The sequence below is a fragment of the Ranitomeya variabilis genome, chromosome 3 (genome assembly GCF_051348905.1).
Source record: "Ranitomeya variabilis isolate aRanVar5 chromosome 3, aRanVar5.hap1, whole genome shotgun sequence".
NCBI classification, from domain to species: domain Eukaryota; kingdom Metazoa; phylum Chordata; class Amphibia; order Anura; family Dendrobatidae; genus Ranitomeya; species Ranitomeya variabilis.
This window is the reverse complement of record NC_135234.1, coordinates 383,012,426-383,030,675: the sequence shown is the minus strand read 5'-3', so window position 1 is coordinate 383,030,675 and position 18,250 is coordinate 383,012,426.

The window sequence follows — 18,250 nt, the reverse complement described above, 5'->3', positions numbered from 1 at the left end:
GAGGAAGAGAGAAAAAGCTGTTGGGCATCACTGCACCCTGCCTCTTCTTCCATTTCTCCAATGCTGCTTGGCTGGCCCCCTGTTTCCAAGCCAAGAGATTCAGAGAACAGAAGTAGAGACGGCTCCTGTCCTGGGCTCTCTGTCTGCCTGGGCAATTTGGCAGGTGGTGAAGAGACAGATGGCTGCTCTCCAGTGCTCTGTGTCTGAGAGGATGTGGCACTAATTGAAGTTGATGCATTAGCTGCCATCCATCCGACAACGGCTTCAATTTGTTCTTCACGCAGCAGCGGTGTACGGCGCTCTGCGACAAAGCTGCGCATGAATGACTGTTCCCTTGTGAAAGTGGGTGCTGATGAGTCACCGGTGCCCGCAGCAGGCACAGAATCCCCACGTCCCCTCCCTGCTCTGCGCCCACGCCCACGCCCACGTGCCTTACTCACTGCCTTCTTCATCTTGGTTGACTGATAAAGATAAGCAGAAAAGTACTAACGGATTTGTGTGCTTATTCCTGAACAACTCCTCCTAACAGGTATAAGAAACACTAATTTTCTAAAGTGTGGACTAGACTTTAATATGAGCTAATGTGGCCTACACAAATGTAAAGTGGTGTCACTGGTGTGTTTGGTGAACTTTATTATTTATTTATTTTTTGGGGGCTGAACTGACAACAGATAGAGCTGCAGTCACACGGAGACCGTGCAGACAGACGTAAACGGCACTGCAAGGCCCAAAAACCCTCCTCTACGTTATCCTATGTAGTGTTTTTCCACAAGTTAGCTGGAGACGGGTGGAAAGACACTAATAGGAATTTTTTGAAAAAATGTGCAGCAGCCTGCACTACTTAAAACAAAATGAAAATTGATTTGGCGGTATGACGCAGTGAAGAACCCTGAGCTGGAGACAACCAGGCTATGGCTGCTCACAGACTACAGGGCGAGCTGCAGTCACACGGAGACCGTGCAGACGGCCGTAAACGGCGCTGCAAGGCCCAAAAACCCTCCTCTACGTTATCCTATGTAGTGTTTTTCCACAAATTAGCTGGAGACGGGTGGAAAGACACTAATAGGAATTTTTTGAAAAAATGTGCAGCAGCCTGCACTACTTAAAACAAAATGAAAATTGATTTTGCGGTATGACGCAGTGAAGAACCCTGAGCTGGAGACAACCAGGCTATGGCTGCTCACAGACTACAGGGCGAGCTGCAGTCACACGGAGACCGTGCAGACAGCCGTAAACGGCGCTGCAAGGCCCAAAAACCCTCCTCTACGTTATCCTATGTAGTGTTTTTCCACAAATTAGCTGGAGACGAGTGGAAAGACACTAATAGAATTTTTTTGAAAAAATTAGCAGCAGACTACACTACTTGAAAAAAAAAAAAAAAAGAACAGTATGAGGCAATGAACCACCCTCCCTGAACTGAATACAACCAGCTATGGATGGCCTATGTGGCTGCACTCAGACTAGAGAGTGGGCTGCACTCACACACACACACACACAGACCTTGCAGATCGCTGTGAAAACGGCGCTACAAGGCAAAAGCAAGGTGAATAGTAGGTGAACACAGCGGTTGCTAAATTAGCCTTTGGAAAGCACAAAGAAGCAAATCGCTATCTCTAAACTGGCCCTCAGTCAGCAAACAGCGTCCTGTCACTAACTGAATTCACAGCAGAGTGATCGCAAAATGGCGCCAGCGACTTTTAAACTGCATCATGACATCATTTCAGCAGCCAATCACAGCCATGCCAGTAGTTTCATGCCCTCCATGCTAAACAGGATGTGCCCACACTTGGAATCATTCTCATTGGCTGAATTTCTGCATTTTGAATCTGGGAACTTCCGATTCCGGTATCCGATACGCGGCAAGTATCGGAATACCGGTATCGGAATTCCGATACCGCAAGTATCGGCCGATACCCGATACTTGCGGTATCGGAATGCTCAACACTAGTGGTCAGATTAAAGTTGCAAACAGGCATACTGCAGTGAAGTATTACACTTGAAAGTACAGAAAAAGAATATAGCAATTATTACCTTGCAGTCATTAGCTGAAATAGCGGCTTAAGGACTGGGCCTGTGGGTGAGGGAAACCTGTCGAGGTCAGCATTATTTTCAGATAGAGGTGAATCTGACACCATATTTCCAGTTGAAACAGCTGCAGAGGACTCCAGCATTATGTCTGCATCGCAGTCGAGGCTTGCGATCTGATGCCAGCATGCGTTGCTGTGTTGCCTCTGACAGGCCTGAGGCTGTACGAGTGAGACAGGTAGCCACCCAGAAAAATAAAGAAAATGACAGAGCTGACCTGTGTGAGTGCAGGGACAGGTAAGAGATTTGTTGTTTTTTTTTAATAGCAGTAGAACACTGTGTGGGTACAATGAGAGCACATGGGGGGGGGGCGGGATTGCACCATGTGAGGACAGAATTGTAGGACATTATTAGTTTATGGGGGACCAGAATTGGAGTACAGTATTAATTTATGGGGGCATCAGAATTGGAGAACATTATTATTTTATGGGAACACCAGTTGCAAAACACTATTAATTTGTATTGGCCATAATTAATTAGAAGACATTAGTAATTTACAGCAGTCAGAATTGGAGAAGATTTATAATTTTTAGGGTTCTGATTTGCAGGGCTACATATGGGGACATTATTACAATATGGGGGCCAAAAATGGACTTATTCCACTTGTGAACCACAAAAGTAAAATATTACTACTATATCAGAGACGCAAAGAAGGACGTTACACATGTATTGGGGCATCTTAGGTGGTCAATACTACTGTATGGGTGCAACAATTGTACAAATGCTACTGTGTTTTGGTACAAAGGTAACATAAGAATTAATACTGTATGGGGTAGACATATGGTAATATTTGCACTGTGTTGTTTGTTATTGTGGGGAATACTGTGAAAAGGGAGGTACTATACTTTAGAAGTGGGGGAAAAGTGGAAAAAATGCTCTTGAAGTGATGCCTGGGTCTTATATTTTGCGAAGATGAGTCCTAGCTGGTGAAGTCATACATAGTGATCTGTGACGGATGAAGCAGAAAAGTGAAAATAAATTGCTTCATTTGGAGACATCACTGGCGAGTATCTGGAGTTACCTGTACTGTACATACTGACTCCTTTGACCAAACAGCCATTTTATGTGGGTATTATTAACATTAGTGCTATTATTTTTATTAAATCAGTAACCAATTGGCTTTAATACAGTAAGTTTTGTTCAATAACAGGATGGTAATATATTCGCTTGGCGTGGCGGTATTTGTCTCATGTGATATTAATGGTTCAGTATATTGGTTTCATTATTATTAACTTTTTTCATAAATAGTGTGGGGATAATAATTGTTATTTAATAATAATATGCCTATTATTTAGACTTAGTTATTAGAATGTTATCCTATTATTGTGTTTTTCTATTAGATTTATAAATTGTTTTGCATTATTTTTTTGTCGAGGGCTAACTCAGATTTTACTAACTTCACTTGGGTCCACTCATTGCAACATGCTAGCATGGAAAGGGGGCAGGTCTAAATATTGCTTTTGGGCTCCCTTGGCTCTAGTGGCGCTACTGGGCAGTAAAAAAAATATTACATCCTATGACTCATAGGTGTTGTTTATTCTGATTGGAGCTGTTTAATTTGATTTTCTTCTCCATGTGGCCCATGGTAAATAATTCTACTGTAGATTGCAACAGAAATTCAGCCTTCTGAAAAAAATCAGATCCCTTAGATCAAACCACCTAAATTAAAGGATTGTTCTAATCTTTTACAGCATTACCACTCGATATGCAATAAATGTCAGGTCGATGCTGTCCAAATTGTGGATAAACCATAAATGTGTAATGTGGAAATAATAAGTTACAGCTTCTGATCCAAATCCTGTATAAATAAATTTAAACTCCAGACCAGAGTTTTAACCCTCCGTCAGGGGCATTTCTGGCACTCCAGAGTTCAGAACCAGTGTGCCTGATACCTATAATTTCCAATTATCTCAATTATTGGACTCTAAAACTAAGCAATGACCTTCATAAGGATGTATTAAAAGAGAGTACACAAAATTAGATGCCAAAAAAATGTAGCCATAAACATATTAAAACAAAAAGTACCAAATTTTTCAACTACCGTCAAATAGCCTCCAGTTTTCAATATGTAATCCATGTCTGGGGATAAACAATTTTCAACCTGGACAATGCCAAGGTGCAGCCGTTCAGGCTGAGAAATATTGGGAGAATGATCTGCTGTGAGAACAGCATCAGTGACTAGCGGTGACAACATCAAGGTTAACATCAGTCACTGAGACTCTGTGGAATGGAGGGCTGGCTGGCTGGATGGATTGATGGAGGAGGCATGGATGGGTGGTTGTATGGATAAAGGACAGATGGATAGATGAGGGATGGACGGATGAGAGATGGATGCATGAGGGATGGAGGAATGAAGGTATGGCTGGACAGCTGAATGATGAGGAAGGGATGGCTGGCTGAGGGAAAGATGCATAAATGAATGAGGGATGGATGGAAGGATGGATGGAGGGATGGTTGGATGAGGGATTGATGGAGGGATGAATGGATGAGAGATGATGGATAGCTGGATGAGGGAGGGATAGGTGGATGGATGAGAGATGATGGATGAGAGGTGGAGGAGGGATGGCTGGAGGGATGCATGAGGGATGGATGGGTGGCTGGATGGAGTGATGTGGAATCCATAGTGTCCCACGCCATAATCCATCTGTGCAACATATCCTGTTCAGCATGAATGGTGGCATCATGCGTTTATGCTGAGAAGCAAGGAAGAATAAGCTACAGCAAACTGGGACCTGAACTACGGTGATCACCACTAGCACAATGAGAAAAAGTCTCACAGTTTACCACTGTTCACTGTTACAAATTTCTCCTCGTGAACTGCGGTGAACTCACAGCTGCACCGTGAGAGTTTTTTTCACTGTGCGAGCAGTCATCTCACCAACGTCTCCACAGTTCATTGGTTTGGCTGGGAACACAGACTCGGTGACTTGCGATATCCTCGATGATGTCACCGCTATTTACTGATGCTGTGCTCGAAGCAGCTCATTCATCAATGGTTTTCAGTCTGGACAGTTGCTTCTTGGCACCATCCAGGTTGAAAACGGCTCATCACCAGACATGGATTATGGCATTGGGCAGAACATTGGTCAGGTGAGAGGTATGGTTGTCTCCTCTTTTTGTTTTATTACAGAATACATTGGCTTCAATGGAATGAGCGTTAGGTGAGTATAACTGTATTTGTTATTTTTAAATTAAAAAGTAAAACTATGTTTATTTCAAATAAAAGACTTTATACTTGCTGTGTGTTTATTTACAATATAACTATAGGATTAGTAATGGAGAGGCGTCTTATTGATGCCTCTCCATTACTAATTTGTGGGCTTGATATGACCGGGCAATACAAAGGTGACATCATCCCTGCAAATATGAACCCCACTTGCCACTGCTATACGGCAAGTGGAAATTGCTGGGCAAAGCACCAGAATTGGCACATCTAATAGATGTGCCTTTTGTGGACAGCTGCGGGATGCTACTTTTAGGCTGGGGGCCAATATCCATGGCTCATTACCAGCCTGAGAGTAGCAGCCCCCAGCTATCTGCTTTAGATTGGCTGATTGTCAAAAAATGGATGGACCCCCATGCCATTTTTAAAAAAATTATTTATTGGGTTGTAGCCCCCAGCTGTCAGTTTTGACTGGCTGGTTATCAAAAATACAGGGTAATGCCCTTAGATGCTACTTGATTACTATTCACTTAGATTCAGAGGATACATGTTAGGCAGAAGAAACACAGTTACACTTAGAGAAGCAAGGATGCAGTGAGCCTGAAAAGCCACAAAAGTCAGATCTGTTCTCCAGAAGGTCTGTTGTAACACTGTGAGATCAGGTTTCAAATATCATGTAAAGGCATAAATAACTTGGAGGAGATTTTCTGATGATTTGGAGAGGAGAGAGAAACAAAACAAATTGAGCTGTGCCTGTAAGATCAGCTGCGCCTGACGGAGGGTTAAACTAATCAAGAGATTTAATTTAATGTTATTTAATAGTGATGAGTGAATATACTCGTTACTCGAGATTTATCGAGCATGCTCGGGGGTCCTCCGAGTATTTTTTAGTACTCGGAGATTTAGTTTTTCTTGCCGCAGCTGAATGATTTACATCTGTTAGCCAGCATAACTACATGTGGGGATTCCCTAGCAACCAGGCAACCCCCACATGTACTTATGCTGGCTACCAGATGTAAATCAGTCAGCTGCGGCGATGAAAACTAAATTTCCGAGCACTAAAAAATACTCGGAGGACCCCCGAGCGTGCTTGAGAAATCTCGAGAAACGAGTATATTCGCTCATCACTATTACTTAACAAAACCCAGACCACACCGTCTACATTTATCATACGCCTAAGCAGACCCTGCAAATATATAAGTACTAAAACCTTAAATAAACTCCAGACCTCTTAATATTCTTACCCTTCTGGCTCTTCTTCAGCTTGGGGTTTGACTACATCCAGCATTAGAAACTCGTGTGCACCACTATATATCATGCCCTCCATAAGCTGATGATATAGAATGTCAGTATCTAAAGAAGAATGAGGGTATGTATATAGGTGCTGAACAGCACTGCTGAAAGATACTTAATTGGGGATGTGGTCTCTAGGACATTATTCACCTTTCCCCCAAATTCAGATCCTGCATAAATCAGTATGCTACACTAACTCCTGTTCTAGTGTGTGTGTGGAATTTATACCACTAATAGCCATTTTTAAGATTCCCAAACAGCAATATTGTGACAGATACTTAAAGTATACCTGTATTTTCAGGAGATGCTTCAGAATAAGCTATAATGTGTGGGTACATGAAGAATACCACTTTTTCTAACCATTAATTGACATGTAGTCTGCATTTTTTACTGGTTTTCCTATACAAGTTATATCTCTAGTTTGGAGTTGGGACTCGGCTAACGGATACAGACTATGATGTCTCTTACACTCCCTGACAGAAGTTATGTCGCTTATCCATGTTATGTAAATAAAAGCTTATAACCTGACGTTAAATTCATCCATTGGTTGTATAAATTATTCTTTTGAAAGCTGAAACCCTCCAAAATGTGGTTTAGGTTAAGAAAATAAATTGGCATCAATGCAGAAATATTGATCAGTTAATGGACAGAGAATGGACAGATTTTGGCAAGTTTTGTTGAATGGTCATATAATGCACCCAATCCTAGTTTACATCCTTACCTGTGCTCAGTAAATGATTGGTTAATTAGGGTTGTGCATAAAAAGAAACCCAGCACCCCAGACCTTTACTTAAACTGCAACTTGAGCTCTGACAAAATGCCAAAAATCCACGAGGCGACCAAAGCCGGGATTATTAACCCCTTCAAGTCGCGGCCCTTTTTCGTTTTTGTGTTTTCGTTTTTCGCTCCCCTCCTTCCCAGAGCCATAACTTTTTTATTTTTCCGTCAATATGGCCATGTGAGGGCTTATTTTTTGCGGGACGAGTTGTACTTTTGAACGACATCATTGGTTTTACCATGTCATGTACTAGAAAACGGGAAAAAAATTCCAAGTGCGGTGAAATTGCAAAAAAAGTGCAATCCCACACTTGTTTTTTGTTTGTTTTTTTTGCTAGGTTCACTAAATGCTAAAACTGACCTGCCATTATGATTCTCTAGGTCATTACGAGTTCATAGACACCTAACATGTCTAGGTTATTTTTTATCCAAGTGGTGAAAAAAAATTCCAAACTTTGCTTAAAAAAAAAAAAAAAAAAAGTGCAATTTTCCGATACCCGTAGCGTCTCCAATTTTCGTGATCTGGGGTCGGGTGAGGGCTTATTTTTTGCGTGCCGAGCTGATGTTTTTAATGATACCATTTTGGCGCAGATACGTTCTTTTGATCGCCCGTTATTGCATTTTAACGCAATGTTGCGGCGACCAAAAAAACGTAATTCTGGCGTTTCGGATTTTTTTCTCGCTACGCTGTTTAGCGATCAGGTTAATGCTTTTTCTAATTGATAGATCAGGCGATTCTGAACGCGGCGATACCAAATATGTGTAGGTTTTGTTTTTTTTTTATTGTTTTATTTAGGATGGGGCGAAAGGGGGGTGATTTAAACTTTTATATTTTTAATATTTTTTTCACATTTTTAAAAACTTTTTTTTTTTCACTTTTGCCATGCTTCAGTAGCCTCCAAGGGAGGCTAGAAGCAGGTACAACCCGATTGGCTCTGCTACATAACAGCGATCATTAGATCGCTGTTATGTAGCTGAAATGCAGGTGTGCTGTGAGCGCCGACCACAGGGGGGCGCTCACAGCAGGCCGGCATCAGTAACCATAGAGGTCTCAAGGACCTCTATGGTTACCTTCCTGATGCATCGCTGACCCCCGATCATGTGACGGGGGTCGGCGATGACGTCATTTCCGGCCGCCCGGCCGGATGCGGTAGTTAAATGCCGCTGTCTACATTTGACAGCGGCATTTAACAGGTTAATAGCGGCGGGTGAATAGCGATTTCACCCGCCGCTATTGCGCGCACATGTCAGCTGTACAAAACAGCTGACATGTCGCGACTTTGATGTGCGCTCACCGCCGGAGCGCACATCAAAGCAGGGGACCCGACATGCGCAGTACATGTACGGCGCATGTCGCGAAAGGGTTAAGAGGCTGAAGACCAGATCCACTGCAGAGGTGGCTGGCACCTATAATGTGTGTAACAATTGTAGTGGAACACTCAGGAATCTTTTGGCTTGAGACAAATAAGCAGCAGAACCAAATATAGTGATTGATAAGTCTGTATTTTTCAAACAAACACTGGTGCAAAGCGTGAACAAGTTCAAACACAGCAAATAAGGTGAAATCAGGATAAGTTCCTTGCAGCTCGGCTGCAGGCACAGTCAATATTCAAACGCACAAACGTGGGTGCAGCATGTGCACAACAGTTCAAGTGGACGACAAACTGGGTCCTTCTTATGAATAGTTTTTGCAGCTTTGCTGCAGGCAAAGTTTTATGGGCGTAGCATCTTCTGGGGAAATGCAGACGATAAGACACAGTTCAAACCAGGGCTGGCAGTATTAGCAACGAGTCCAGAAGCAGTGCAGACCTTCAAGTCCAAAACAGTCACATAAACCAGCAGTGAAAATCAAACAAGCTTAGCTGTAGCAGGATGAGCTTACATGTCCAGCAGGTAGGAGAAGAATGCAGAGAAATGCAGCAGAACCTCTGAGAGCTGAGAAGGTTTAGCTGAATAGGCGGAGCCGGAGTATCTGGAGAGGGGAAGTCTCTTGCAGCACAAACCAGGGATTCAGGCAGAATACATAAGCAAGGAGAATGAAGCAAGCCAGGCTTATAAAGACAGGGAAGTCAGATCACATGAGCAGATTTGAGGCAGCAGACGCCATCTTGGAAAATGGCAATAAAACACCAAAGATAAACAAGGAATCCAGAGTCCTTACAATGTGTCTCAGTGTCAAGTACAAAGAATTAAAAAAATATTTGAAGAGACTGGAAATGTGTTTGACAAACCCAGGTCCTGCAGAACCTGCAAGACAACTGCTCAGGAGGAACGTTTGTTGGTTAGAAAATCCAAAGCAAGCCCCTCTTCCACTGCAGCAGAGCTCTAACAGGCCTGGTCAGCTCAAGTCCCTGTGTCAACTAGAACATTTTGTAGGATTCTGTCTCGAAATGGCCTTCATGGTCGAACCAGTGCCCAGAAGCCAGCATTAAACAAAAGGCAAATAAAAAACTGTGTGGCATTTGCAAAGTCCCACAGCCTGCTAAACAGATGGATGCTGGAAAAGTGACAGAAGGTGGATTTCTCTGATGAATCTTCAGTAGAATTACACCACAGATGCCACAAATACTGCAGGAGACCTACTGGAGCCCGTATGGATCCAAAATACACCCAGAAAACAGTTACATTTGGTGCTGGAAAGACCATGGTTTGGGGTTACATTCAGTATGGGGGTGTGTGAACCATTTGCAAGGTGGAAGGCAATATCATTAGCCTAAAATATCAAGAAGTATTAGCTACCTCTTATATTCCACATCATAAAAGGGGTCAAACTCTGCAGCAGGATGGTGCTCCATCTCATACATCCATCTCTACAACAAAGTTCCTCCAGGCAAAAAAGATCAAGGTGCTCAAGGACTGGCCAGCCCAGTCACCAGACATGAACATCATTGAGCATGTTTGGGGTAGGATGAAAGAGGAAGCTTGGAAGACAAAACCGAAGAATCTAGATGAACTCTGGGAGGCATGTAAGATTGCATTCTTTGCTATTCCTGATCACTTCATTAATAAATTGTATGAATCATTGTTGAACCGCATGGATGCAGACCTTCAAGCTCATGGAAGTCAGACAAGATATAATAAATATGACTCTAATAGCACCACAACTTAATTCACCAATGTTATGCAACATATATTTGAAGGGACAAAAAACAGGTCATAGGAGAGTATGCGAGACGGTGAGGTGATATAAAATCTTCATTTATTTGTTTCTACAACACGTTTCAACAGAATAGCTCCGTCTTCCTCAGGTGGCAGTTAACTGCCACCTGAGGAAGACGGAGCTAATCCATTGAAACGCGTTGTGGAAACTAATAAATGAAGATTTTATATCAGCTCACCATCTCGCATGTGCTCCTATGATCGTTTTTCTGTCCCTTCTTGTTTTATCCTCTTGCAAGGCATCTGGCTGGGGCTGCAGCATATCTTCAGTTGTAACCACAGTGCTTTGCAAAGTGTCAGATCAGCGATCTGACACTATAGCATAATGTCCCACCATGGGACAAAGTAAAAAAGTTTAAAAAAAATAATTACATGTGTAAAAAAAATTAAAAAAAATTCCTAAATAAAGCAAAAAAAAATATTGTTCCAATAAATACATTTCTTTATCTAAATTAAAAAAACAATAAAAGTACACATATTTAGTTTTGCCACGTCAGTAACAACCTGACCTATAAAACTGTCCCACTAGTTAACCCCTTCAGTGAACAACGTAAAAAAATAACGAGGCAAAAATTAACACTTATCATACCACTGAACAAAAAGTGGAATAACATAACACACGATCAAAAAGATGGATAGAGAAAACATGGTACCTCTGAAAATGTCTTCTTGTCCCGCAAAAAACGAGCTGCCATACAGCGTCATCAGAGAAAAAATGAAAAGTTTTAGTCCTTAGAATAAAGCGATGCAAAAATAATTATTTTTTATATAAAATAGTTTTTTATCGTGTAAAGGGCCAAAACATGAAAAAAATTATATAAATGAGGTATCGCTCTAATCATACTGACATTATTATTATTATTATTTATTTCATTCCATGGTGCTGTACATGAAATGAAGAATAAAACTACTTTATCAATTTTACCAAGCGTGGAACGGTATAAACGCCTTCCCCCCTAAAAGAAATTAATGAATATCTGGTTTTTGGCCATTCTGCCTCATAAAAATCGAAATAAAAAGAGATCAAAAAATGTGACATGCCCGAAAATGGTACCAATAAAAACTTCAACTTGTCCCGCAAAAAACAAAACCTCACATGACTCTGTGGACCAAAATATGGAAAAATTATAGCTCTCAAAATGTGGACACGCAAAAACTATTTTTTGCAATAATAAGCATCTTTTAGTGTGTGACAGCTGCCAATAATAAAAATCCGCTAAAAAAACCCCGCTATAAATAGTAAATCAAACCCCCTTCATCACCCCCTTAGTTAGGGAAAAATAATAAAATGAAAAAAATGTATTTATTTCCATTTTCCCATTTGGGTTAGGGTTGGGGCTACAGTTAGGGTTGGGGCTAAAGTTAGGGTTAGGATTGGGGCTAAAGTTATGGTTAAGGTTGGGGCTAAAGTTAGGGTTGGAGCTAAAGTTAGGGTTAGGGCTTGAATTACATTTACGGTTGGGATTAGGGTTGGGATTAGGGTTAGGAGTGTGTCAGGGCTAGGGGTGTGGTTAGGGTTATGGATGGGATTAGGGTTAGGGGTGTGTTGGAGTTAGGGGTGTGGATAGGGTTGGGATTAGGGTTAGGGGTGTGTTGAGGCTAGGGGTGTATTGGGGTTAGGGGTATGGTTGGGATTAGGGTTAGGGGCGTGTTCGGGTTAGGGGTGTGGTTAGGGTTATGGTTAGGGTTGGGCCTAGGGTTAAGGGTGTGTTTGGATTAGGGTTTCAGTTAGAATTGGGGGAGTTTCCACTGTTTAGGGACATCAGAGGCTCTCCAAGCGCAACATGGCATCCGATCTCAATTCCAGCTAATTGGAAAACAACTTTTGGGGTCCAATTTATCTTGTTACCCTTGGGAAAATAAAAATTATGGGGCTAAAAAATCATTTTTGTGGGAAAAAAAGATTTTTTACTTTCACGGCTCTGCATTATAAACTGTAGTGAAACACCTAGGGGTTCAAAGTTTTCACAACACATCTAGGTAAGTTACTTTGGGGGTCTAGTTTCCAATATGGGGTCACTTGTGGGGGGTTTCTACTGCTTAGGTACATCAGGGGCGCTGCAAACACAATGTGATGTCTGCAGACCATTCCATCTAAGTCTGCATTCCAAACGGTGCTTCCCCCCCACCTATGGGGTATCAGCATACTCAGGACAAATTAAACAACAACTTTTGGGGTCCAATCTCTCCTGTTACCCTTGGAAAAATACAAAACTGGGGGCTAAAAAATAATTATTGTGAAGAAAAAAAAAATTATATTCACGGCTCTACATTATAAACTTCTGTGAAGCACTTGGTGGGTCAAAATGCTCACCACACATCTACATAAGTTCCTTAGGGGGTCTACTTTCCAAAATGGTGTCATTTGTGGGGGATTTCAATGTTTAGGCACATCAAGGGCTCTCCAAACGCGACATGGTGTCCTATCTAAATTCCAGTCACTTTTGCATTGAAAAGTCAAGCGGCGCTCCTTCCCTTCCGAGCTCTGCCATGCGCCCAAACAGTGGTTTACCCCCATATATGGGTATTAGCGTACTAAGGACAAATTGCACAACAACTTTTGGGGTCCAATTTCTTCTGTTACCCTTGGGAAAATTAAAAACTGGGGGCGAAAAAATCATTTTTGTGAAAAAATGTGTTTTATTTTTACTGCTCTACATTATAAACTTCTGTGAAGCACTCGGTGGGTCAAGGTGCTCACAACACATCTACATAAGTTGCTTAGGGGGTCTTCTTTCCAAAATGGTGTCATTTGTGGGGGTTTCAATGTATAGGCACATCAGGGGCTCTCCAAACGCGTCATATCTCAATGCCATTCAATTTTGCATTGAAAAGTCAAACGGCGCTCCTTCTCTTCCAAGCTCGGCCATGCGCCCAAAACAGTGGTTTACCCCCACATATGGGGTATTAGCGTACTCAGGACAAATTGTACAAAAAGTCTTGGGGTCCAATTTCTCCTGTTACCCTTGGTAAAATAAAACAAATTGGAGCTGAAGTAAATTTTTTGTGAAAAAAGGTTAATTTTTTTTAAAACATTCCAAAAATTCCTGTGAAACACCTGAAGGGTTAATAAACTTCTTGAATGTGGTTTTGAGCACCGTGAGGGGTGCAGTTTTTAGAATGGTGTCAAACTTGTGTATTTTCTATCATATAGACCCCTCAAAATGACTTCAAATGTGACGTGGTCCTAAAAAAAATGGTGTTGTAAAAATAAGAAATTGCTGGTCAAATTTTAACCCTTATAACTCCCTAACAAAGAAAAATTTGGTTCCAAAACTGTGCTGATGTAAAGTAGACATGAGGGAAATGTTACGTATTAAGTATTTTGTGTGACATATCTCTGTGATTTAAACTACTGGTATAGTCATTTTGACTACTTGCACTTTTTATTTCTCTTCTGTGACTACATTTTTCGGAATTCCGGCTTGAGACTCGGTGACTTTTCCTGAAATAGGATGTGAAAAAAGATTTTGTGACAATAAATAATTTTGGTGAAAAAATTGCGCGTTTTTTTTAAAATTTACCTTTAACTACTAAAGGTAGTCATTTTGACTACCTACTATATTTTGCTGTCCTTTTGTCACTAAATGTTGCTGTAAAGTTTTGTGCATAATTTTTTCACTGTATCTTATTTACCCTGATGATCATATACAGTAGATGTAGTTCAATTGTTACCTGGTTCTATTACTGTTAGGCTGCTTTCACACTAGCGTCGGGCTCGGCCCGTCGCGGTGCGTCGGGCCGAGGATCCCGACGCTAGCGTTGTCTCCGCCGCACAACGGGGGCAGCGGATGCATTTTTCCAGCGCATCCGCTGCCCCATTGTGAGGTGCAGGGAAGTGCGGGGAGGTGGTGGCGGAGTTCCGGCCGCGCATGTGCGGTCGGAAAAAGCGGACCGTCGGGAGCAAAAAACGTTACATGTAACGTTTTTTGCTTCCGACGGTCCGCCACAGCACGGCACAACCGTCGCATTGCGACGTGTGTCATTGCGTCGCAAATGCTTCGCTAATGTTAGTCAATGCAGAAAAAACGCATCCTGCAAGCACTTTTGCAGGATGCGTTTTTTCGGCAAAACGACGCATTACGACGTAATGCAGTTAACGCCAGTGTGAAAGTAGCCTTAGGGTATGTGCACACGTCAGGATTTCTAGCAGAAATTTTCCTGACAAAACCGGACATTTATGCCAGAAATCCGCATGCATTTTTTTCGTGGAAAAAAAACACACCATGTGCACAAAACATGCAGAATGCATTCTAAATGATAGGATGCAAAATGTATGCATTTTTAATAAGTTTTTATAGCGTTTTTATCGTGAAAAAAATGCGAAAAAACCTGAACGTGTGCACATAGCCCTGAGTCACACTCAGCAACTTTGCAACGAGAACCACAACAATCCGTGACATTGCAGCGTCCTGGATAGCGATCTCGTTGTGTTTGACATGCAGCAGCGATCTGGATCCCGCTGTGCCATCGCTGGTCGGAGCTAGAAGTCCAGAACTTTATTTCGTCACCAGGTCGGCGTGTATCGTCATGTTTGACATCAAAAGCAAATACGCCAGCAATGTTTGACATGGAGCTAACAACCAGCGAGAACGAGAAGTGAGTCGCCGTTACGTCACTGGATCGCTCCTGCATCGTTCTGGAGTTGCTGTGTTTGATGTCTCTACAGCGACCTAAACAGCGACGCTCCAGCGATCTAGTTTAGGTCGGCTCGTTGTCTATATCGCTGCAGCGTCGCTGAGTGTTACAGTACCTTTACTGTGTAATGCTGTGTAATGCTGAACTGAAAAGAGCTTGTTTGTAATACTGTAGGCTCTTATCTTATGCTAAAGAAGGGTGTTGTTTTTCTCTGGTCCTAGCAGTAGACAGTAGTCTGGATAGTAAGGGTACCGTCTCACAGTGGCACTTTGGTCGCTACGACTGCACGATCCGTGATGTTCCAGCGATATACTTACAATCTCGCTGTGTCTGACACGCTACTTCGATCAGGGACCCCGCTGAGAATCGTACGTCGTAACAGATCGTTTGAAACTTTCTTTCGTCGTCAGATCACCCGCTGTCATCGCTGGATCGTCGTGTGTGACGCCGATCCAGCGATGTGTTCACTTGTAACCAGGGTAAATATTGGGTTACTAAGCGCAGGGCCGCGCTTAGTAACCCAATATTTACCCTGGTTACCATTGTAAAAGTTAAAAAAAAAAAACACTACATACTCACCTTCTGATGTCTGTCACTTCCCCCGGCGTCCACAGGGTTACGCGCTGCTGCCGAGAACTTCCTGCACTGACTGTCAGCGCCGGCCGTAAAGCAGAGCACAGCGGAGACGTCACCGCTGTGCTCTGCTTTATTGCCGGCGCTGACACATTCAGTGCAGGAAGCTCTCAGCAGCAGCGCGTAATCCTGTGGACGCCGGGGGACGTGACAGACATCAGAATGTGAGTATGTAGTGTTTTTTTTTTTAACTTTTACAATGGTAACCAGGGTAAATATCGGGTTACTAAGCACGGCCCTGCACTTAGTAACCCGATGTTTACCCTGGATACCCGGGTGCTGCAGGGGGACTTCGGCATCGTTGAAGACAGTTTCAACGATGCCGAAGTCGTTCCCCTGATCGTTGGTCGCTGGAGAGAGCTGACAGTGTGACAGCTCCCCAGCGACCACACAACGACTTACCAACGATCACGTCCAGGTCATATCGCTGGTCGTGATCGTTGGTAAGTCTTTTAGTGTAACGGTACCCTAACTTTACTTTCAGTTCAGCTGAAGAGACAAAGAGAACGCATGCAGACATAATAGCTAAAAAAAACTCATACAAGTATATAGCAGATACAACATTTTATTGTCATATTATTCGATTATTTTGTACTGTATAGTGTGAAGCAGCAATTTTTTTGGGGGAAAAACTATATATGCATACAGCTTGATGTTATTAGTTATAGTTTACAGCTAGAAAGAATATTTTTTATCTGCAAATGGGCAATATGCACATATATAGCAATAATGCAATGTAATGGTTTATGACGCGCAAACGATTAAAATTACGTGTTTTTTTACATTTTTCTTTTGTTTATGATCAACCATGTTCACATACAGTATAATTCTGCGAAAAAATGTATAAATTAGCTAAAACATCAAGACTTTTATAGGTCCAGTCAAAAATGAACAAACATTATATTTGTATAGTGGTAGCGAACAGAACAGCAGGGATATGTTACTGGTGATTCTCATTGTATGCTGTGTTATATGAATATATACTGAATATATGTCCAGTACTGCTATTTTCTGTTGTAGTTTTATAATGATCCTAGCAATAAAAGTTGTAAAGGACCCCCTGCATCTACCTCAATGAATTGTTAGGAAAGAGTTTATCTGTCTGTCAACTGATTCAGCCCACCTACGTTTGAAGGTGGCAGAACAGTTATTATTTTTATAGCCTTTATAAATGAAGATAATTTTACACTTACCGTGTATCAAGGTAAACCAAAAAAAAGTGATAATTTGGAGTTCCGTCCATCCCGATGTTCTTGTTGCTTCTGAATCTGCTAAAAAAACTCCAGAAAATGTAAAGTTTTATAATCAAACAAAATATGGAGTAGATGTAGTAGATCAGATGGCACGCAAATATACCACAAGAACATGTACTAGAAGATGGCCTGTTCACGCATTTGAAAATACCTTAGACTTAGCGGGTATAAATGCTTGAATAGTATACAAGGAGATGACCCCCGAAAAAATGTCACGCAAGGCATTTTTGCAAAAGCTTTTTACAGAGTTGAGTGGTCCTTATGTTATATCTAGGGGAAAGGGTGGCATGTCCCAAGTTGCTACATCTTCAGATGCGATGCTTCAAAAACATTTTGCCAGATAAAAGAAAAATGCAAAAATAATAGATCTGTTGGCTATTGTATGACTTGCCATAAGTCTTTGTGTGGGCAATGTACCGCCGTAAATGAAAGACGATGCCTGACATGCGAATCAACAAATGTTTAGAAGGTCAATTATGCCGTACTTTTTAGGAGGAGAAGGAAAATGTAGAATTGGAGCAGAATCTCAATAAAATGTTATTATGAAGTACAACCAGTATCGACCCAACGGCCTTCTTCAGGTACTGAGGAGAAGGAACACTGACTGACCTAGTAGTCATTTTCTCTGCTTGTTGTTCTTGAGTTGTTGTTTATATGTGTGCACTTTAATAATAAATGATTGTAAAACGTCTATTATTATTGTTTTACTTAGTTTACTTTTGTTATTTCCTGTAGAAAAATATGAAAAATCAGAAAAAAAACATTCCAAAGCATTACTGTTGGATCTCACAATAATAATACATTAAAAAAATATAAGTATTAATAAATAACCACAAATGAAACTCTAAAAATAAATGAAAACAAGTCAGTAGTCAGAATGACTACATTCAGTAGTTCTAGTTGGGGTCACGAGTCCAGTAGTCCTAATGTTAAGGGCATAAAAGTTCAAAGTTGGAAAATTGCAAAATTTTCAAAATTTTTGCAAAATTTACTTTTTTTTTTTTTTTTACAAAAAAACGAAGTTAATATCAAAGAAATGTTACCACTATCATGAAGTACAATATGCAATGAGAAAAAAAATGTCAGAATCATCAGTATCCGTTGAAGCGTTCCAGAGTTATTACCTCATAAAGGGACAGTGGTCAGAATTGTAAAAATTGGCCCGTCATTAACGTGTAAACCACCCTTGGGGGTAAAGGGGTTATGTTGGGTTTTCTTATAATGAATATTTTTTCATTGTAATGCTTTT